This window comes from Oncorhynchus gorbuscha, linkage group LG25 (assembly GCF_021184085.1).
Source record: "Oncorhynchus gorbuscha isolate QuinsamMale2020 ecotype Even-year linkage group LG25, OgorEven_v1.0, whole genome shotgun sequence".
Lineage (NCBI taxonomy): Eukaryota > Metazoa > Chordata > Actinopteri > Salmoniformes > Salmonidae > Oncorhynchus > Oncorhynchus gorbuscha.
Window position 1 is genome coordinate 34,253,731 of NC_060197.1, and position 24,847 is coordinate 34,278,577.

Below are 24,847 nucleotides of genomic sequence, written 5' to 3' on the forward strand. Positions count from 1 at the left end.
GTCATCAGCTATCCTTTAGCTCGAAAATCTATCGCCAGTTTTGTACGGCGCAGCGCGGCTCGGAATGGAACATACCGGACCAATTTTTCTCTCCATGTCCCTGGATTTCAACTGCTCTCTGGACATTCATACCCGGATCTCACAGTCAGCTAGCTGCTATCCGTGTGACTATCGGCTTTCGTCGATTCTGGAGCAAACATCAATTACTCCGGAGCTAGCCAGCTCCGTCAATCACTCCTGAGTTCCATCAATCACTCCTGGGCTGCAGTCACCTATCCGGACCCGTTTTACTGCCTACGCGGAGCCCCACCGGGCCTTCACAACTGGACTGCCGACGTCATCTACCCGAAGGAGATCCGGCTGGCTCCTCCGTCGCGACGTTACCTGAACGCCCATCTGCGGCCTGCTAACAGTTAGCCGTCTTACCGGCTGCTCTCAGAATAGACAATCGGACAATTTATTTATTTTTATTATTATTATGCTTCTTCTTGGGCCTCTATAACTATATCTATTGTTTTAATTTTTTGTTGTTGTGTGATTCGGATTAATCCACTCTACCACACGGAACCCCACTAATCTACTGATGGAACACAAGAGGTGGCTAACAACAGACCTACATCCTATGCTAGCTTGCTACCGATGGCCTGGCTAGCTGTCTAAATCGCCGTGACCCCCAACCAACCTCTCCACTCACTGGACCCTTTTGATCACTAGACTAAGGATGCCTCTCCTTAATGTCAATATGTCTTGTCCATTGCTGTTCTGATTAGTGTTTATTGGCTTATTTCACTGTAGAGCCTCTAGTCCTGCTCACTATACCTTATCCAACTTATTAGTTCCACCACCCACACATGCAATGACATCTCCTGGTTTCAATGATGTTTCTAGAGACAATCTCTCTCTTCATCACTCAATACCTAGGTTTAACTCCACTGTATTCACATCCTACCATACCTTTGTCTGTACATTATACCTTGATGCTATTTTATCGCCCCCAGAAACCTCCTTTTACTCTCTGTTCCAGACGTTCTAGACGACCAATTCTTATTGCTTTTAGCCACACCCTTATTCTTCTCCTCCTATGTTCCTCTGGCGATGTAGAGGTGAATCCAGGCCCTGCAGTGCCTAGCTCCACTCCTATTCCCCAGGCGCTCTCTTTTGATGACTTCTGTAACCGTAATAGCCTTGGTTTCATGCATGTTAACATTAGAAGCCTCCTCCCTAAGTTTGTTCTATTCACTGCTTTAGCACACTCTGCCAACCCGGATGTTCTAGCTGTGTCTGAAACCTGGCTTAGGAAGACCACCAAATTCAGAAATTTTTATTCCACACTACAACATTTTCAGACAAGATAGAACTGCCAAAGGGGCGGTGTTGCAATCTACTGCAAAGATAGCCTGCAGAGTTCTGTCCTACTATCCAGGTCTGTACCCAAACAATTTGAAATTCTACTTTTAAAAATCCACCTCTCTAAAAACAAGTCTCTCACCGTTGCCACCTGCTATAGACCACCCTCTGCCCCCAGCTGTGCTCTGGACACCATATGTGAACTGATTGCCCCCCATCTATCTTCAGAGCTCGTGCTGCTAGGCGACCTAAACTGGAACATGCTTAACACCTCAGCCATCCTACAATCTAAAATTGATGCCCTTAATCTCACACAAATTATCAATGAACCTACCAGCCCCCCCCCCCCCCCAAAGCCTTAAACACGGGCACCCTCATAGATATCATCTTAACCAACTTCGCCTCTAAAGACACCTCTGCTGTCTTCAACCAAGATCTCAGCGATCACTGCCTGCATCCGTAATGGGTCAGCGGTCAAACGACCTCCACTCATCACTGTAAAACGCTCCCTGAAACACTTCAGCGAGCAGGCCTTTCTAATCGACCTGGCCGGGGTATCCTGGAAGGATATTGATCTCATCCCGTCAGTAGAGGATCCCTGGATATTAAAAAAAAGCCTTCCTAACCATTTTAAATAAACATGCCCCTTTCAAGAAATTTAGAACCAGGAACAGATATAGCCCTTGGTTCTCCCCAGACCTGACTGCCCTTAACCAACACAAAAACATCCTATGGCGTTCTGCATTAGCATCAAACAGCCCCCGTGATATTCAGCTGTTCAGGGAGGCTAGAAACCGTTATACACAGGCAGTTAGAAAAGCCAAGGCTAGCTTTTTCAAGCAGAAATTTGCTTTCTGCAACACTAACTCAAAAAAGTTCTGGGACACTGTAAAGTCCATGGAGAATAAGAACACCTCCTCCCAGCTGCCCACTGCACTGAATATAGGAAACTGTCACCACTGATAAATCCACCATAATTGAGAATTTCAATAAGCATTTTTCTACGGCTGGCCATGCTTTCCACCTGGCTACTCCTACCCCGGTCAACAGCACTGCACCCCCAACAGCAACTCGCCCAAGCTTTCCCCATTTCTCCTTCTCTCAAATCCATTCAGCTGATGTTCTGAAAGAGCTGAAAAATCTGGACCCCTACAAATCAGCCGGGCTAGACAATCTGGACCCTTTCTTTCTCAAATTATCTGCAGAAATTGTTGCCACCCCTATTACTAGCCTGTTCAACCTCTCTTTCGTGTCGTCTACGATTCCCAAAGATTGGAAAGCAGCTGCGGTCATCCCCCTCTTCAAAGGGGGGGACACTCTTAACCCAAACTGTTACAGACCTATATCTATCCTACCATGCCTTTCTAAGGTTTTCGAAAGCCAAGTCAACAAACAGATTACCGACCATTTCGAATCTCACCATACCTTCTCTGCTATGCAATCTGGTTTCAGAGCTGGTCATGGGTGCACCTCAGCCACGCTCAAGGTCCTAAACGATATCTTAACCGCCATCGATAAACATTACTGTGCAGCCGTATTCATTGATCTGGCCAAGGCTTTCGACTCTGTCAATCACCACATCCTCATCGGCAGACTCGACAGTCTTGGTTTCTCAAATGATTGCCTCGCCTGGTTCACCAACTACTTCTCTGATAGAGTTCAGTGTGTCAAATCGGAGGGTCTGCTGTCTGGACCTCTGGCAGTCTCTATGGGGGTGCCACACGGTTCAATTCTTGGACCGACTCTCTTCTCTGTATACATCAATGAGGTCGCTCTTGCTGCTGGTGAGTCTCTGATCCACCTCTATGCAGACGACACCATTCTGTATACTTCCGGCCCTTCTTTGGACACTGTGTTAACAACCCTCCAGGCAAGCTTCAATGCCATACAACTCTCCTTTCGTGGCCTCCAATTGCTCTTAAATACAAGTAAAACTAAATGCATGCTCTTCAACCGATAGCTACCTGCACCTACCCGCCTGTCCAACATCACTACTCTGGACGGCTCTGACTTAGAATACATGGACAACTACAAATACTTAGGTGTCTGGTTAGACTGTAAACTCAACTTCCAGACCCATATCAAACATCTCCAATCCCAAGTTAAATCTAGAATTGGCTTCCTGTTTCGCAACAAAGCATCCTTCACTCATGCTGCCAAACATACCCTTGTAAAACTGACCAACTTACCAATCCTCGACTTTGGCGATGTCATTTACAAAATAGCCTCCAATACCCTACTCAACAAATTGGATGCAGTCTATCACAGTGCAATCTGTTTTGTCACCAAAGCCCCATATACTACCCACCATTGCGACCTGTACGCTCTCGTTGGCTGGCCCTCGCTTCATACTCGTCGCCAAACCCACTGGCTCCATGTCATCTACAAGACCCTGCTAGGTAAAGTCCCAAATTTTATCTCAGCTCGCTGGTCACCATAGCATCTCCCACCTGTAGCACACGCTCCAGCAGGTATATCTCTCTGAGACACCCCCAAAACCAATTCTTTCTTTGGCCGCCTCTCCTTCCAGTTCTCTGCTGCCAATGACTGGAACGAACTACAAAAATCTCTGAAACTGGAAACACTCATCTCCCTCACTAGCTTTAAGCACCAACTGTCAGAGCATCTTACAGATTACTGCACCTGTACATAGCCCACCTATAATTTAGCCCAAACAACTGCCTCTGTCCCAACTGTGTTTTATTTATTTATTTAGCTCCTTTGCACCCCATTATTTTTATTTCTACTTTGCACATTCTTCCATTGCAAAACTACTAATTCCAGTGTTTTACTTGCTATATTGTATTTACTTCACCATCATGACCTTTTTTGCCTTTACCTCCCTTCTCACCTCATTTGCTCACATTGTATATAGACTTGTTTATACTTTATTATTGACTGTATGTTTGTTTTACTCCATGTGTAACTCTGTGTCGTTGTATCTGTCGAACTGATTTGCTTTATCTTGGCCAGGTCGCAATTGTAAATGAGAACTTGTTCTCAACTTGCCTACCTGGTTAAATAAAGGTGAAATAAAAAATAAATTTAAAAAATCTACATGTACTGTATAAAATGGTGTGCCTCCTTCTGCAGATGAACCCTCTCTAACAGGAGACGAATGCCATGGCGAAGTTGACAGCGCTGTCTCCTACTTGTGAGCACTGTCTTTGCGCTCAGCGACACAAGGCCCTTACTAGAGGCCCAACTTCATCCTCTTAAACCTCTACAGGAGACGGCAAATCCACGGATCCTTACTCTTACAGGAGACTGACGTAAAACACGTTCCTCCTACACTCTAAAAAGAAAAGGTTCCTGGAGTGTCCTTTAGGGGTTCTTCAAATTGAAACTGTGGGGGAACCCCTTTTAATGGTTCCTCAAAGAAACTTTTGGGTAAAAGATATTTCACTACCCCCCCACCCTTCCCTATTATTATTATTAATAATAATACCAAAATAAGCATAACAATAACACCATCTTTTAGTTGTCATTGTTTATCATGATTTTAGTGGCAAAGCAGAGTTCAAAAATCTAAATAGAAGGTAAACTCCCAGCCGATCCCCAAGTATAATGGGTATGTCCTCTGGTGTGTTGATGCTCTCCGTATCCACAGCCCAGAATGATTTTACAGTGCATGGTCATTGAACAGGATTCCTGTTATATTCAGAGTTGTAGGGAGGGTGAATTGCACAAATCACAAAATTGTCCAAGTTCAACTTTTCCCCTGATGCCTTGAGATGGATGAAATCATACCTTGAAGGCAGAACTCCGTGTGTCAGAGTGAGCAATGAGCTGTCGCCCACTCGTAGCTATGATGTGGGCGTGCCCCAAGGGTCAATACTGGGGCCCCTCCTGTTCAGCCTGTACATTAATGATCTGCCTTCTGTCTGTACTGGGTCTGAAGTTCAAATGTATGCAGATGATACAGTGATATATGTGCATGCAAAGAGCAAACAACAAGCTGCACAAGAACTCACTACTGTAATGGTCCAGGTTACAAAGTGGCTCAGTGACTCGTGTTTGCATCTCAATGTGAAAAAAACTGTTTTCATGTTCTTCACAAAGAGGGCAACAGATGCTACTGAGCCAGATGTCTATGTGTCAGGGGAGAAGCTCCAGGTGGTATCCGATTTTAAGTACCTTGGCATCATACTTGATTCCAACCTCTCTTTTAAAAAGCATGTGAAAAAGGTAATTCAAATAACTAAATTCAATCTAGCTCATTTCCGATTTATACGAAATTGTTTGACTACAGAGGTAGCAAAACTGTACTTCAAATCTATGATACTCCCCCACTTAACATACTGCTTGACTAGTTGGGCCCAAGCTTGCTGTACAACAATAAAACCTATTCAGTCTGTCAACAAACAGGCTCTCAAAGTGCTTGATAGGAAGCCCAATAGCCATCATCATTGTCACATCCTTAGAAAACATGAGCTCTTGAGTTGGGAAAATCTTGTGCAATACACCGACGCATGTCTTGTATTCAAGATCCTTAATGGCCTGGCTCCCCCTCCACTCAATATTTTTGTTAAACAGAAAACCCAGACATATGGCAGCAGATCCACAAGGTCTGCCATGAGAGGTGACTGTATAGTTCTCCTAAGGAAAAGCACCTTTAGTAAATCTGCATTCTCTGTGAGAGCTTCCCATGTCTGGAATACACTGCCATCAGACACACATAACTGCACCACATATCACACTTTCACAAAATGCTTGAAGACTTGGCTAAAGGTCAATCAGATTTGTGAACATGGTCCCTAGCTGTGTGCTGCCGCTTTCCATGTTGTCTGTAGCTTGTGAGGTATGGAAACACTTTGTTGCTTTTATGAATTTTGTCTTGCTGCTTTTTGTTCTATGTTGCTCTGTCTGTATGCTATGTCTTGCTTGTCCTATGTTGCTATGTTGCTATGTCTATGGTGCTATTGTCTATATTGTAATTGTTTTTAATAACCTGCCCAGGGACTGCGGTTGAAAATTAGCCGGCTGGCTAAAACCGGCACTTTTACTGAAACGTTGATTAATGTGCACTGTCCCTGTAAAAATAAAATAAACTAAACTAAAAACATGCACAAAACAGTATTCATACCTTTGTTTTTGTACAAATGAAGGAAAAAAAGATGTTTTGATAATGGTTTTCATACACATTTCTCCTCCATAACGTAGAGGCCTATGGGATATTCATTGAAGAGGTAAGGGAGGAGGATGGTCAATGTGCTCTGCATAGCATAATACCAATTCACATACCTTTGTATGCCTCCTCGTCTGTATACCTGCACGCACCGACACAAAAGTGAGCAGTTCAGTCAACACTGTACCCAACACTGCTAGCTTTCAACATATTCTTATAGCCTACATATTCTTACCTCTGATTGATATCCATTGAATTGTGTCCATTTTGGGTTTTAGAAAGATTTGCCATATATGAAAAGACAGATGGTATCATCATAAAACAGTATCAATTTAGATCATACAGGGGACAAACCTTACCTTCAATTGAGGAGGATCTTAACATTTTCCAGTTAAGGGCCTGTTTCAGTTGGGCAGTTAGGTTCCTGCAAGAACCCCCACCAATTCAGGAGGTTCCTTGATTAACCCCACCTCCTTTGTCGTTCTTGGAAGAAGCTTTTTCCGTGCCAAGAACCCTAAAAAATTTTGAAGACCTTTGAGACTCTTAGATGAACCCTTGTTGAACCCCACATTTTTAGAGTGCATATAGAGGACATGGGTACCAAGGGAAACTACGTTGGAACAGAACCCACCTCTCGAGGTCTGCAGACGTACGCACGACTTCCCGGGAACCTGGATCGGGTAGTTGCTACCCCAGGAGTGCCTTTGGCTGTGGAGCGACGGGTCCAGGTTTTACGACCACGACAACATACAGCCTGATAATTAATTGAGAAGTCTATTTTGTTTGGTTGTCTATTTATGACACATTAAATTGGTTACTAGGTAACATTACTAGAAAAAACCCACACCATTGTTTCTTTCACTGCATTTTGTTTCGTAACATCCATCTGGTATATACTGGAAATGGGGGCAGTTTGATATCAATAATGTGTCACCTGAAAAATAAAGGATCACTTCCATATTCAAACAGGCTATGCATGTTAGTGTAAGCCAGGATCCACAACCTCACCCTACAAACTAATCTACAATAAGCATGTCAAGAATAAAATAACATGAAAGGGCTGCTGTATTCGAATAGTGTAATACAATTACCATTTATTTTCATACTACAGTATTAATTATGCACTAATGGTAATTATTTCCCAAATGAGAGTTCAGCACTTTTTAATGGGAATTGTCAATACTCCAGGGAAGAGCCAACTCAGCATAACTGTAATGAATAGTGAGAGCGGTGTAGTCCATTGTTGCATGGTTTCCCCTCTCTCCCCAGAGCAGCCTTTTCACCTGTTAAATGGAGCATGGCACTACAGCCTGAGTAGAAAGCCACTTGACTGAACATGAGTCACGACACACAGGAACCTTTTCCCACTCTTCTCCCTCCTCAGGCCGTGTTCTGAGTCAATGTGTCGGAATGTCTGCATACATTATTCAGCCGAGCGGTGCCTGCTATCTGCAGATAACAAGTGGCTCTTTTGCTGGTCAGCGTGTTCCAAAGACACTGTATAAGCCACCTGGTGATTAGGCATCTGTCCGTGAAGAGCTGTGTATCATTGTGGCAATAGAGCACAAGACAAATTAGACAAAGTACTGTACATCGTACAGGTCACAACTACTTTCTCAGGGGCTCCCTTTTCTCAGCTCACTAGCCAAAGGCTAGTTGGGGTCAGAATTTACACAGAATTTACACAGGCGACAAATGTCCAGTCATGTGAAAAAAATACACCCGCTGGAAAGTTAATTTTTTGTAAAAATTTGGACACATGGATATTTGAGCTAAATTCCCACCACATTCATTTTGAAAGGTAACCAGATTTAACTAAGACAAATATATTTTGAAAATGTTATGCAATTTAAAATATATATATATATATTTTCCTTATGAGGAAAAAGTTGGTAAAGGTTGGGGTGTACCATCACATAAAATGGCTAAAATTGGAATCAGGTGCACCAAAACAGGTGCAAATGATTAGAAAATCATATGGGTGTGTGGAACATCATGCCAAGATCAAAAGACCCACCCAAGGCCCTCGGAAGAAAGACTATTGATGCCCATGAGTCTGGGAGGGGATACAAATCAATTTCCAAGCAAATCAAAGTACATCATCCCACTGTCTGACGGCTCATCTACAAATAGAGAAGTCCCACCAAACTCAGTCCAAGAGCGGACCGAAAGATGCTCATAGAAGTCTCTAAGAACCCCAGGGTAACATCAAGTGATCTTACAGGCCTCTCTTGCCACAATCAATGTCAAAGTGCATGAGTCGACTGTCAGAAAGAGACAAACATGGCCTACATGGAAGGTCAGGAAGGAAGAAGCCTCTGCTCTCAAAAAGAATATCAAGACAAGACTGACGTTTGCACAGCTGGGTAAAGCTGGGTAAAGACCAAAACTACTGGAACAATGTGCTCTGGACAGTCAAAGGTGGAGTTGTTTGGCCGCAATGCCAGATGCAATGTTTGGCGAAAACTAACCATAGCCGTTATTTCAGCCAAAGGGGGCAACACCATCTATTGAAGCTAGAGATGTACTTGTTTTTTACGCACCATGGAATTGCATTTCTGTTGATTTTTGGTGATTCAATAATTGCAAAGTATAATCTTCCAGTGTTGTCAATAGTGTTGAAGTGAAGATGACATTTCCATCTGTCCAAATATGAAAATTAAAGGCAACTTTCCAGGGAGTGTACCTACTTTTTCACACGACTGTACATCAGGAATGAATGAATGCAGCACGTGACAGCTCTATATGTTGTTTGGCCCCACAACAGGATAGCTGTTGTAAATCTCACAGTCTTTAAATAAATGGAGCAGTAACCATTTGTTTTATGACAGATTTTGTAAACAGCATTGTGGATCCTTGCTAAAAATCCATATGCATTATGTCAAATCATAAATCATAAAGTATAAGGGTGCTGCTTCCACATTCACTAAACCGATTGAATCACAATGCTGTGAAAATATATAAAGATGGATGTAATGTGGCTTTAAATCTAACTCCCCTATGGCCACGTAGCCTTTAGTCTAAGAATAGCGGCAATTTAAAGTGGTTGCATTGATTGCATACTGATGAGGGCATGACACACTAAGTATATACAGTGCATTTGGGAAGTATTCAGACCCCTTCCCTTCTTCCACATTTTGTTACGTTACAGACTTATTTTAAAATTGATACAAATATTTTTTTACCCTCATCTACACACAGTACCCCATAATGACAAAGCGAAAAGAGATTTTTTTAAACCTTTTTGCACATTCATTAAATACCTTATTTAAATATGTTTCTACAACTTGATTGGAGTCCACCTGTGCTATATTCAATTGATTGGACATGATTTGGAAAGACACACCTGTCTATATAAGGGCCCACAGTTGACAGTGCATGTCAGAGCAAAAACCAAACCATGATGTCGAAGGACTTGTACATAGCACTACGAGACATGATTGTGTCTAGTAACTGATCTGAGGAAGTGTACCAAAAATGTCCCCAAGAACACAGTTACCTCCATGATTCTTAAATGGAAGAAGTTTGGAACCACCAACACTCTTCGATCTGGCCACTCGGCCAAACTGAGCAATCAGGGAAGAAGAGGGAGGTGACCAAGAACCTGATGGTCACCCTGACAGAGCTCCTGAGCACCTCTGTGGAGATGGGAGAACCTTCCAGAGGAACAACCATCTCTGCAGCACTCCACCATTCAGACGGAAGCCACTCCTCAGTAAAAGGCACATGACAGCCTGCTTGGAAATTCCCAAAATGCACCTAAAGGACTCTCAGACCATGAGGAACAAGATTCTCTGGTCTGATGAAACCAAGATTGAACTCTTTGGCCTAAATGGCAAAACGTCACATCTGGAGGAAAGCTGGCACCATCCCTACGGTGAAAGGTGTGGGAATGTTTTTCAGTGGCAGAGGCTGGAAGACTAGTCAGCATCGAGGGAAAGATGAACGGAGCAAAGTACAGAGATCACCTGCTCCAGAGTGCTCACATAGTAAAATTGCATAAGTGTGAATCTCCACTTTCAGGAAGACCGAGTTTTGAAATCAGTGGAATTAGAGTACGATAGCTAAGGAGATGGAGAACATTCTGCAGTTTGATTGCAAATAACACACAGAAGGCTGTTGTATAAAACACCCGTCTCTGGATTACATCTTCAAACTATGGGCAACCATGGCACCCGTAAGATAGTCTAGCTAGCTACATTTTCAGATATTACCCGTTTCTAATATAGTCCGAAAGTCAACTGTTAGCTAGCTGGCTATCTCGGTAGCTAACATTACGTGTATGATCTGCGGAGTAATAGTATTCTAATCGCAGAGCCATTTGTATTGCTAGTTATAGCCCAAGTTAGCTAGCTAACATTGAACCTGATTGTTGAGCCAGCTTGGTTTAAAGATTACAGGGTGGAGGTTGGTACACCACAGCAGGCAGCTGAAAAAGGGGCATTGGAAGCACAGACACGGCACACAGAGAAGATGGCCATGATGAAACAACTACTGGAACACGGTCGTTGCTGGTCTTCCTGTTCACCGTGTAGCATGACCCGGAGCACACCATCTATGGTATCATCAATGACATCCTGCTCTCAAAAATAGATTAAACATTGTTTACTACCCAAAAGAAAGCAGTCACGCCTTTTCTGTGAACCGTTTGATCATTCGTAAATTTGTCATTATCAAGCGCTCTAGATGCTCGAACCAGAGCGTTCACATTTCAGAGTAGAGCGTCCAGAGTGAATTTACGAACTCACCCTATGCTCAGACAAGGTACAGGGTAGCTGAAGAATGCTCAACTCTAGTTCTCTTATACCGAGGCAGAGTTTAATTTTGATAACTAGTTACAGTATTTTCTAGCAACAACATCGAGTCACCATCAGTCCATTCTTGTCAGACTTGAAAACTCTTACCTGTACCTGTTTGTCCTCTGTACAACTGCGGTCCTTCTGCTGGGTGCTGAAATTCATACTTTTAATAACAACGAATACAACTTTTTCCCTGTATTTGGGTCCGTGCCATCAGGGATCCACAGGACGTCCCTATTCCATTGAAGTTGAACTGTAAAATGGTTAAGGGTTATGGTTGGCTTATGGTTAAGGTTAGGGTTAAGTTTTAGGATAGGGACGTCCCAAGGATCCCGGATAGCACGGACCCAATTGAATCTCAGCTTAAGTAGTACGTAGTACGAGCAACACAAGGAAAACATTTGGTGGTTGTATTCCAGTCCTGGAGGGCTGAATCCCTACTGTTTTTTGTTTCTACCTGGTAGTTAATTGCATGATGCTAAATTAATCTCTTATAAGAGGGAGAGGATGAAAACCAGAAGAGTTTCTGCCCTCCAGGACCAACATTTAACAGCCCTGGTACAACAACATTGGTTGCTAAATACAAAATCTGACACGACAACAACCACAGACTGAAAATAATGTCTGCATTTCTTATCTATCAAATGTGTAGCTTATGCTGAGTAATGAAATAAGAAATGATATAAGACAATGATAGAGTTGGCAGACTCCTTTAATAGGGAGCTTTATTGGACTGTGGGTATAAATCATGACCACTAATTGACATGCCAAACCTTCCTCTACTTCAACAGTCTGGTAAAACCGGTGCATTGCCATCTGCAGTGCACCCAAAAACAATGAAAACAATTATTGGTCAAATGAGAAATAGCAAATCTATTGACCACTTGCACAGTCACGTTGGGACCGAATCCATTTGCACAAAAAATGTGAAATCTTAACAAGTTCGACCAAAACCTTTGATTGATTTTAGGGTAGTGAAACTTTTCCAGGGTTAAACTGATTCCTATTGTGCATGGCAGTGTGATGGTGTTCCTTTTCCCTTAACCAATGAGAATGACTATTCAAATGGTCAGTTCACGATATCAAAATGTTCCAAACGGAAATATGCTGCCAGAAAACGGGTTAGCGGAACGCTAGAGACAAACAAGGAGTATGTCAATGTAGAAAATCAATGTACGAAAAATATAAACCCAACATGTAAAGTGTTGGCCCCATGTTTCATGAGCTAAAATAAAAGATCCCAGAAATGTTCCATACGCACAAAAAAAACGTATTTCTTTCTAAATGTTGTGCACAAAAGGTATCCGTGAGCAGATGCATATCTGTACTCCCAATCATGTGAAATAAATAGATTCATGAATTTATTTCAATTGGCTGATTTCCTTAAACTGTAACTCAGTAAAAATAATTGAAATTGTTGCATGTTGCATTTATATTTTTGTTCAGTGTATATAAACGGTACATCATCATCAAAGGTGAGGACAGATGAATAAGCCTCTCTATCCATCTGTCCAATCACAGCACTCAGAACATAACAAATCCAATTGGACAGGCCATTCCACTGCACATAGATGATTTTACTTAATTGCGTGTTATGCTCCACCTCCTACATCATATATCAAACTTGAACCGTGACCTCAATGAAATGTTCTTCTTCCATAGCTTTCAGACAGGACATAAATGAAGAGCGCAGGGACGATTAGAACATCTATCGCTGACTTGGGGAGGCTGATGGTTATAGATGTAGCGTGACACATTGGTACTCATCAGGATATGGGCAGACAGACCTCTATAGTTCAACTCTGTACATATAAGGCTACATTCTCTGATACTAAGAGAATGGGCGGCAGGTAGCCTAGTGATTAAGCGATATGGGTCAGTAACAGAAAGGTTGCTGGTTCGAACCCAGGAGCTGACTTGGTGAAACATCTGTTGATGTGCCCTTGAGCAAGGCACTTAATTAACCCTAATTGCTCCGGTAAGTTGCTCTGGATAAGAGTGTCTGCTAAATGAATAGAAATGCACTACAGTGAAGGAGACTGGCACTCTGTCCCTCGGTGGCACCGCCTGTTTGGCATCCAAGGAAGTCAAACAGAGTGAAATTTGTGGCGTAAACAAGCCCAGGAGTTGATTATCTAAACATGAAAGGCAGTCCATTCTCCTTTTGGCCTCCAGCAATCATAAACTCACTCCTTCTGTTCACTCTTCCCTGCGCTGTTTATTTCTGCCACAACCGCATATAAACTCCACCAGTTCCCATCTCTCACTCCCTCCTTATATGCCTCTCTCAATCTCTCCCTCCTCATTTGCCTCCCTCCTCATCCGCCTCCCTCCCCATCCGCCTCCCTCCCCATCCGCCTCCCTCCCCATCCGCCTCCCTCCCCATCCGCCTCCCTCCCCATCCGCCTCCCTCCCCATCCGCCTCCCTCCCTCCCCATCTGCCTCTCTCACTCTCTCCCTCCCTCCCTCCCCATCTGCCTCTCTGAATCCCTCCCTCCCTCCCCATCTGCCTCTCTCAATCTCTCCCTCCCTCCTCATCTGCCGCTCTCAATCTCTCTCTCCCTCCCTCCCTCCCTCCCACCCCCCCTATCTGCCTCTCCCAATCTCCCCCTCCCTCCCTCCCCATCTGCCTCTCCCAATCTCCCCCTCCCTCCCTCCCCATCTGCCTCTCTCAATCTCCCCCTCCCTCCCTCCTCATCTGCCTCTCTCAATCTCTCTCTCCCTCCCTCCCTCCCACCCCCTATCTGCCTCCCAATCTCCCCCTCCCTCCCTCCCCATCTGCCTCTCCCAATCTCCCCTCCCTCCCTCCCCATCTGCCTCTCTCAATCTCTCTCTCCCTCCCTCCCACCCCCCTATCTGCCTCTCTCAATCTCCCCCTCCCTCCCTCCTCATCTGCCTCTCTCAATCTCTCTCTCCCTCCCTCCCTTTCCACCCCCCTATCTGCCTCTCCCAACCCCTCCCTCCCTCCCCATCTGCCTCTCCCAATCTCCCCCTCCCTCCCTCCCCATCTGCCTCTCCCAATCTCCCCCTCCCTCCCTCCCCATCTCTCCTCCCTCCCTCCCTCCCACCCCCCTATCTGCCTCTCTCAATCTCCCTCCCTCCCTCCTCATCTGCCTCTCTCAATCTCTCTCTCCCTCCCTCCCTTTCCACCCCCCTATCTGCCTCTCCCAATCTCCCCCTCCCTCCCTCCCCATCTGCCTCTCTCAATCTCTCTCTCCCTCCCTCCCTTTCCACCCCCCTATCTGCCTCTCCCAATCTCCCCCTCCCTCCCTCCCCATCTGCCTCTCCCAATCTCCCCCTCCCTCCCTCCCCATCTGCCTCTCCCAATCTCTCTCTCCCTCCCTCCCTCCCCCCCCCTATCTGCCTCCCTCCCTCCCTCCCACCCCCCTATCTGCCTCAATCTCAATCTCCCCCACCCTTATCTGCCTCTCTCAATCTCCCCCACCCTTATCTGCCTCTCTCAATCTCCCCCACCCTTATCTGCCTCTCTCAATCTCCCCACCCTTATCTGCCCTCTCAATCTCCCCCACCCTTATCTGCCTCTCTCAATCTCCCCCACCCTTATCTGCCTCTCTCAATCTCCCCCACCCTTATCTGCCCTCTCAATCTCCCCCACCCTTATCTGCCTCTCTCAATCTCCCCACCCTTATCTGCCTCTCTCAATCTCCCCACCCTTATCTGCCTCTCTCAATCTCCCCCACCCTTATCTGCCTCTCTCAATCTCCCCCACCCTTATCTGCCTCTCTCAATCTCCCCCACCCTTATCTGCCTCTCTCAATCTCCCCCACCCTTATCTGCCTCTCTCAATCTCCCCCACCCTTATCTGCCTCTCTCAATCTCCCCCACCCTTATCTGCCTCTCTCAATCTCCCCCACCCTTATCTGCCTCTCTCAATCTCCCCCACCCTTATCTGCCTCTCTCAATCTCCCCCACCCTTATCTGCCTCTCTCAATCTCCCCCACCCTTATCTGCCTCTCTCAATCTCCCCACCCTTATCTGCCTCCTCAATCTCCCCCACCCTTATCTGCCTCTCTCAATCTCCCCCACCCTTATCTGCCTCTCTCAATCTCCCCCACCCTTATCTGCCTCTCTCAATCTCCCCACCCTTATCTGCCTCTCTCAATCTCCCCCACCCTTATCTGCCCTCTCAATCTCCCCCACCCTTATCTGCCTCTCTCAATCTCCCCCACCCTTATCTGCCTCTCTCAATCTCCCCCACCCTTATCTGCCTCTCTCAATCTCCCCCACCCTTATCTGCCTCTCTCAATCTCCCCCACCCTTATCTGCCTCTCTCAATCTCCCCCACCCTTATCTGCCTCTCTCAATCTCCCCCACCCTTATCTGCCTCTCTCAATCTCCCCCACCTTATCTGCTTCTCTCAATCTCCCCCACCCTTATCTGCCTCTCTCAATCTCCCCCACCCTTATCTGCCTCTCTCAATCTCCCCCACCCTTATCTGCCTCTCTCAATCTCTCCCTCCCTCTCTCTTTCTCACTGTCTTGCTCTCTGGCCTGAGTCAGACGGCAGGCGGTCATCCTAGCAGATGCTTCCCGACATGACAACCCAACGGGAAAAACAAAAGCTGGCTCCTAAACAAACAGAACCTGGTGGAGTGCGCCTGGGAGACAGTGTTTTTTTTGTGTAGGGGGGAATGACATTTTTCTAAATCTGATCATGAAGTCAGCCTAGTAAGTAACTAGCTAGTCTTTTTAACCTCTCTAGGGTAGGTGAGACGCTAATGTCCCACCAGGCCACCCTCCGGTGAAACTGCAGAGAGCTAACATTAAATACACCATTTGTTGTAGTAAACACATGCATCTTACATCATTTAAAAGATGAACGTCTTATTCATCCAGCCGCTGTGTCAGATTTCAAAAAGCCGTTTCTACGAAAGCAAACATGCTATTTTCTGAGGACGGCGCCACTCACACACAAGTATTACTAGCATTTTCTAACCAAGCATTAGGTCATGAAAGTCAGAAATAACAATAAAATAAATTGCTTACAATTGAAGATCTTCCTCTGGTGGCAATGCCAAGTGTCCTAACTACACAGTGAATGTTCGTTTTGTTTGATAAAATCCATTTTTATAGCCTAACACGAAACATTTGTAAACCGCTTGCGTCATGTTTTCCATCTTTCAACTTTGGACGATACGTTCGTGGTCATTACACACACTAAACAAACGTTTATCCAGTCATGGTTGGTTTCATTGCAATCCTCTGGTTGTTACAAACACAACCATACTTGATGGTTCTTTTCCCGGGACGTATTGACCGAAACAAACCGATTTGAACCAATCAATGACATCATTGCGCACCAATGGTAGGACCGGTCTATCGTTGATTGACTGTATTTTGGCCCAATGACCACTGATCATCTTGAATTCTAGCTTGGAAGATAGCCAATGAGCTGAGGTAAACGGCAATATGTAACGGTTATACATTTGAAGACCAGCCTTTGTCATAAACTCTGCCGTAAAAGAGGTTCATTTGCCATTGCAAATCCTACTTGAGGGAGCCACTGGTATTACACATAGCAGTACATATTCAATAGCATTTTCAACAAGTTTATATATTTAAAATATGGCGAATAAATCAGGAAAAGCTAAAACAAAGTCTCGGTATACAGATTTAACCCAAATTATAGAGGAAATAGGTAGATACAGCGAGACAGAGTTGCTTCAGGAAGATTAATCTTTCAGCGAAGCTAGTTTTGACTCCCAGGCGGAAGACATGTTTCTGCATGGCAAGGATGCCATGCTGGATTGGTAAATTCTAATGCTAATGTCATTGTTTGAAATTAATAATATAAAATATTATTCATTTGAGATTTTTTATTAAATATTTTTTGTTGTTGTAATATATTAGTTATTGGATTTTCAACTGCTGGGGAAGGACTACAAACTGTTCGTGGACAACTTATACACAAGCCCTACACTGTTTACAGAGCTGAGGAAGCAGGATGTGCGAGCTTGTGGCTCCATTCAGACCAACAGAGTGGGCTTTCCAAAGACAAAGGTGAACGTCATGCCTAAGCGGGCTGAGCGGGGTACCATGCGATGGATCCGTGAAGATGGCCTGCTCTTTGTGAAGTGGATGGATACCAGAGAGGTGGTCATGTGCTCCAGTATCCACAAGTCCTTCAGAATAGATCACGTCGTTAGCCGTGTGAAGGACGGTGCCGCGGCATGGACCACAAAAAAATTCCCCATTCCAGCTGCTGTGAAGGACTACAACAAGAGCATGGGAGGTGTTGGCCTGTCAGATGCGCTGATAGGATACTACAATGTTCTCCACAAGACCATAAAATGGTACAAGATATTTTTCTATAATTTCATTGACATTGCTGTGGTGAATGCCTTCATCCTCCAGAAGGAAATGGCTAAGAGCTGTGGACAGCCCCCCATCTCACAGCTAGCCTCCAGGGAGCTGCTCATCCAGGAGCTTGCTAGCTACAGCAAGTCCACTGTAGCACCTTCTGTCCCCTCTACCTCTGTCCCTTCTGCTCCAACCAGTGGTGTTCACCTGCCCAGATTCATCTCTGCAGGCATGAATGTGCCTCAGGGCAAAAGGGGCACAGTAGGGAGACATCGTTGTGCCCTTTGTCACGGGAAATGCCCCATCACCTGCACCACCTGTTCAGTAAGCCTTTGCTTTACAGCAGAAAGAGACTGCTATGGGCCATGGCACCAGCAGCACAATGTTGTGTAGAGGACTGAGGGTCTTCACAATATTGTAAATATAAAATATGTAAATAGTTACCCTTGTTAATTGTTTGTTTTATTATTATTTCTTTTTTTAATATAAAAAATATATATTTTTATGTGGGGGGTGTGTTAGAAAAGCATTTATGTATTTTGTATATAGTTATTTCCTTCAAAATGTATAACTTTACCAATTCGGCCACTTGGGTACATTTGTGTGGGACACCTGGGTGACTTCATGTTCAATGTCATGTAGCTCACTCATTTTTTATGAACATTTCTGTCCAAAACATTGCTCAGCTATAGTTGCCATCTTATGGTCTTCATTCAAATCCTCCACAGCATCCTATCTGTATGTTTGGCTGTTCTTGGTCATTTGAAAGATGATGCAGCAATAATAAAAAACAGAAAACGTATGTTTATTTCCTTGTATTTTCTTCTACCAGATCTATTGTGTTATATTCTCCTAAATTCAATTCACATTTCCACAAAATTCAGAGTGTTCCCTTTCAAATGATACCAATAATATGCATATCCTTGCCTCTGAGCCTGAGCTACAGGCAGTTAGATTAGGGTATGTCTTAGGCGGAAATTGAGAAGGGTGTTGGGTACTCCAAAGACGTTAAGTAAAATGCTGCTCACCTGCTAATTATAATGTTGTTCTTTCCCTTATAGAAAACCACATCCTGTCATCTTATCGCTGGTCAAGGAAAACTAAATATACAGTTGAAGTCGGAAGTTTACATATACTTAGGTTGGAGTCATTAAAACTCGTTTTTCAACCACTCCACACATTTCTTGTTGACAAACTATAGTTTAGGCAAGTCGGTTAGGAAATCTACTTTGTGCATGACAAGTAATTTTTCCAACAATTACAATTACTTACAAGATTATTTCACTGTATCACAATTCCAGTGGGTCAGAAGTTTACATACACTAAGTTGACTGTGCCTTTAAACAGCTTGGAAAATTCCAGAAAATTATGTCATGGCTTTAGAAGCTTATGATAGGCTAATTGACATCATTTGAGTCAATTGGAAGTGTACCTGTGGATGTATTTCAAAACCAACCTTCAAACTCAGTGCCCATTTTCTTGACATCATGGGAAAATCCAAAGAAATCAGCAAAGACCTCAGAAAAAAAAATTGTAGACCTCCACAAGTCTGGTTCATCCTTGGCAGAAATTTCCAAACGCCTGAAGGTACCACGTTTATCGGTACAAACAATAGTACGTAAGTATAAACACCAGGGGACCACGCACCCGCTCATACCGCTCAGGAAGGAGACACATTATTTTCTCCTAGAGATGAAGGTGCTTTTGTGTGAAAAGTCCTATATCAACATAACCTGAAAGGCCGCTCAGCAAGGAAGAAGCCACTGCTCCAAAAATGGCATAATAAATCCAGACTACGGTTTGCAACTGCACATGGGGACAAAGATCACACTTTTTGGAGAAATGTCCTCTGGTCTGATGAAACAAAAATAGAACTGTTTGATCATAATGACCATCGTTATGTTTGGAGGAAAAATGGGGAGGCTTGCAAGCCGAAGAACACCATCCCAACCATGAGGCACAGGGGTGGCATCATCATGGCGTGGGGGGGTGCTTTGCTGTAGGAAGGACTGGTGCACTTCACAAAATAGATGGCATCATGGAGGCAGGAAAAATTATGTGAATATATTGAAGCAACATCTCAAAACATCAGTCAGGAAGTTAAAGCTTGGTCACAAATGGGTCTTCCAAATGGACAATGACCCCAAGCCTAATTCCAAAGTTGTGGCAAAATGGCTTAAGGACAACAATGTCAAGGTATTTGAGTGGCCATCACAAACCCATGACCTCAATCCCATATAAAATGTGTGGGCAGAACTGAAAAGGTGTGTGCGAGCAAGGAGGCCTACAAACCCGACTCAGTTACACCAGCTCTGTCAGGGGGAATGGGCCAAAACTCACCCAACTTATTGTGGGAAGCTTGTGGAAGGCTACCCGACGAAACGCTTGACCCAAGTTAAATCAATTTAAAGGCAATGCTACCAAATACTATTTGAGTGTATGCAAACCTCTGACCCACTGGGAATGAAATAAATCAGTCTCTCTACTATTATTCTGACATTTCACAATCTTAAAATAATGTGGTGATCCTAACTGGCCTAAAACAGGGAATTTTTACTCTGATTAAATGTCAGGAATTGTGAAAAACTCAGTTTAAATGTACTTGGCTAAGGTGTATGTAAACCTCCAACTTCAACTGTAGCTGGCAAATTCTAGCATCACAAGAGAAAACAATACAGAGAACTAGCAGCCGAACGCCTCCAGAATGTATCTTACTCCACTGTAAAAGTTCAGTGGTGATCTGCTAGGGGAATGAATGAGGCAGGGATGCCAGTCATCATTGCCCCAACAGTACCCCAAGCTGGGTGGCTGGTTGTAGCTATTTACACAAGGGACAATTCCACTCCAAGAAAAGTAAAGGGGTAAACCCAGTCATTTCAACCAAGTACAAGTGCTGCCACTTGAGTGACGTGAAAAGCTTGATCTGCGTTTGCTAACAATGACCAACTGAAAGGGTGAGTGTGTTACTGGCCAGCCATCAGTTAGCTGATGCAATGACATGGCTAACCATAGTCAGCAATACGATTACATGCAGAGTACCCCTGCCTATTTACACATCACACGGATTGGTGGCAATAACATTATACTGCATCATGGCTGGACAATCCTACTAGAGAGCCAATGAGGCTGCAGGTTTTTGTTCCAGCCCTGCTCTAACACCTAATTAATGTCCCGATTAGAATCTGCATGTACCTAGTAGCACTATAGGATTACAGAATATAATTGTCACAAGAAGGTGTTCTGTACAAACACTGACTGGACAGATTCTCATTGTAAAACAAAGTTAGTCAACATGTTTTAAATGCGCAACCAATTCCATTGTACAACTCCAAAATCTAAAACTGGCCACAAAATGGCCAAATTCTGTAGGAAAGACAGTCTTAACATGAGTATGCTTTAAAACCACATGATTCAAAAACCCCTTTACAAGAAATGACTAAGCAGCTAAAGGCACTGAATATGCAAATTAAAAACAATTAGGCTAATCTTGCCAGAGCATTTCTCCCAATACCGCAACATCAAATGAGTGCATTGTTAATTTGCCTTGTCAGTAGAGAGTTGAGGAAGTACAGAATTACTCAGTCAGAATAAATCACAGTTTCATATCTCACCTCAGAATACATGTATTGGGAAAAGGAGCTCGAGAAAACAATCGCATAAGGAACACTTTCTACCTCCACAGACCACTTTAGAGAAAGTTGTGATCAGCACAATTTGTCCACTCACAGTTGGATTCCTTGAAATCCTTTGGTTCAAACGCCTAGTCTGCAGGCATAATTAGGACCCAATTAAAGATGCAAACAGCCAAAACAAACATTGAAATGTGTGGAGGATCTGTTAACTACTGTTCCATTGCTTTATGAGAGAAGCAATGAGCTGCCAGAGTGATTATCAGTTTGGAAGGCAACCAAGTTCTGATTAGAAAAGAAGCATGGGTAGGAACGTAGGTGGTGACTTGCTCACTTCGAGAACAAACTGTATTTGTGTTGTCCATGACCTCTACCTCTCCTTGATGTCTCTCCACGACACTAAAGGACACATGTAGTAGTTGCAGGGACGCATCTTGGTGATTTTTACGGGATTTAAGAATGCGCTAGGTAACACTACAGTATAAAAATGTGTTGTTTCATTATATTTAAGTTATTTATTTGTAGATGTATAGTAATGGAGTTGAGCAGGTAAGAGCAACAATGTTGATGGAGGGAATGTCAATTCAACTGTGTACGTTTTTATATAATGAAAAACATATTCCTCGACCTAAAACGGTCTACAAAGTTATAGTCCTGACTACGGTAAATCATTTTTATTATGGTGGCAGCAGAATATGCATTTATAGTAATCTGACATAGTCATTAAAGATCACTGCACGAATGCTGTGCCAAATTCAGTTACCAATGTTAATTTCACATTCAAATCGTATTATGTACCATATAATTCATATCATAAGCCATTAAATGTTCAAACCAGACTAGAGATGCCATTAAATAGCTACAAAAAATATTTTAGTATAGGCTACATAACAACAAAAAGGATAGACCAACATTTTCCGACTAATTAGGCTACGATAAATTAAAACAAATATACAACGCAATGAACGAAACCTCACGCAAGTGTTTCTATTCAAAAACAGCTGTTCAAACAGACAAGACAGGTAGTGCTAAGTAGCTGTAGTATGTACACCAAATACGGTACATTTCGTTCCTATAATATCGGAGAAGGCAAAAGTAGAAACATGACTCATTCAACATTTTATAATTTAGCAAACGTCTCCATGCAAAGCACTTCGAGGTAAACCCCACGCCTCTGACACGCCAACTCCACCGGCATGCTTCGCCTAGTATCAGCATCAACATATCAACCCAAAGGCTGTATAATAAAACATGCAAATACTGTCCTACCAGTTGAACGTCCAGCAGCATCCACTCGGGCAGATATGCTTTCCACTCTCTTTGAATCCATGGTTATAAAAGTCGTTAGTTTAGTTTGAGCGACAGTGAGTAAATGACTTGGAGCACTGGAAAGTTGACGCTGCTTTGCCCACGAGCTTGTGCAGATTCTGCAGAAATCTTGCGCATGTCATTCTCAATGGGGGGCGAGCATACGACACATCAAAACTTCAGTCAGCTGCAATAAGCAAATGAGTCCATTTCTAAATTGGAATCGGAACCGGTTGTTTGACATTACTTCTTATTATAACGACTGTTTAAGTTCTGTTTGTATATGGTGTTATCAAATTGAGGATATTTAATATTTTAAAGATTAGACTTCTCATGAATCTACATATATAGGTATTAGGCCCTTTCTGTAGAAAAAAATAGCCAAACAAGATCAAACAAAGTAACGTTTTTTTCTCAATGTACATTCCAAATATCCTATAGTCTATATAGGATATGAAAAGGTGACTCACAATAAATACTTTTTTCCTTCTGTTGACACAATGAAGGAGTATACTGTTACAAAGTCAATTATTTGCCATGCTGGGGGCCAATAACAAACAAACAAACAAAAACAAAAACACACACACACACACTTGGTCTGCAGTTCTTGGTTCCAAGAACTGTGCCACTGGGAATATACATGTTCTCTGTTTTTGACACACTATCAGTCAATGGTGGAAAAAGTACCCAATTGTCATACTTGAGTAAAAGTAAAGATGGCTAAATAGAAAATGACTAAAAGTGAAAGTCACCCAGTCAAATTACACTTAAGTATATTTAAAACCAAATCATTTTACTCAAGTATCAAAAGTCAATGTAATTGCTAAAATATACTTAAGTATCAAAAGTATAAATAGTTTGAAATTCCTTATATTACTAGCCTATTACTAGCATGTTCAACCTCTTTCATCTGAGATTCCCAAAGATTGGAAAGCAGCTGCGGTCATCCCACTCTTCAAAGGGGGGACACTTTAAAAAAAAGATGTATATTTTTTTGTGAGTTTTACCCCTTTTTCTCCCCAATTTCATGGTATCCAATTGTTTTAGTAGCGACTATCTTGTCTCATCGCTACAACTCCCGTACGGGGTCAGGAGAGACGAAGGTTGAAAGTCATGCGTCCTCCGATACACAACCCAACCAAGCCGCACTGCTTCTTAACACAGCGCGCATCCAACCCGGAAGCCAGCCACACCAATGTGTCGGAGGAAACACTGTGCACCTGGCAACCTTGGTTAGCACGCACTGCGCCCGGCCTGCCACAGGAGTCGCTGGTGCACGATGAGACAAGGACATCCCTACCTAGCCGGCCAAGCTCTCCCTAACCCGGACAACGCTAGGCCAATTATGCGTCGCCCCACAGACCTCCCGGCCGCGGCCGGTTACGACAGAGCCTGGGCGCGAACCCAGAGTCTCTGATGGCACAGCTGGCGCTGCAGTACAGCACCCTCAACCACTGCGCCACCCGGGAGGCCAGGGGGGGACACTCTTGCCACAAACTGCTACAGACCTATATCTATCCTACCCTGCCTTTCTAAGGTCTTCGAAAGCCAAGTCAACAAACAGATTACCGACCATTTTGAATTCCACCGCACCTTCTCTGCTATGCAATTTGGTTTCAGAGCTGGTCATGGGTGCACCTCAGCCACGCTCAAGGTCCTAAACGATATCTTAACTGCCATCGATAAGAAACAATACTGTGCAGTTGTATTCATTGACCTGGCCAAGGCTTTCGACTCTGTCAATCACCACATCCTTATTGGCAGACTCAATAGCCTTGGTTTCTCAAATGATTGCCTCGCCTGGTTCACCAACTACTTCTCTGATAGAGTTCAGTGTGTCAAACCGGAGGGCCTGTTGTCCAGGCCTCTGGCAGTCTCTTTGGGGGCGCCACAAGGTTCAATTCTTGGGCCCACTCTCTTCTCTGTATACATCAATCATGTCGCTCTTGCTGCTGGTGAGTCTCTGATCCAACTCTACGCAGACGACACCATTCTGTATACTTCTGGCCCTTCTTTGGACACTGTGTTAATAACCCTCCAGATGAGCTCCAATGCCATACAACTCTCCTTTCATGACCTGCAACTGCTCTTAAATACAAGTAAAAGTAAATGCATGATTTTCAACCGAACGCTGCCTGCACCTGCCCGCCCATCCAGCATCACTACTCTGGACAGTTCTGACTTAATATGTGGACAACTACAAATACCTAGGTCTCTGGTTAGACTGTAAACTATCCTTCCAGACTCACATCAAACATCTCCAATCCAAAGTTAAATCTAGAATTGGCTTCCTATTTCGCAACAAAGCATCCTTCA

At 43.8% G+C, this 24,847-nt stretch overlaps 1 protein-coding gene across 1 annotated transcript in view; it reads right to left on the reverse strand.

Annotated features, from left to right (window-relative positions):
- Window positions 1-22,857, reverse strand: part of LOC124014180 (Kv channel-interacting protein 4-like) — a 253,568-nt gene extending 230,711 nt beyond the window's left edge. Inside the window, exon 1 of the transcript XR_006834979.1 lies at window positions 22,493-22,857. The gene's annotated coding sequence lies outside the window, so the exon portion shown is untranslated. The remainder of the gene's footprint in view (window positions 1-22,492) is intronic.
- Window positions 22,858-24,847: the final 1,990 nt, after the last annotated feature.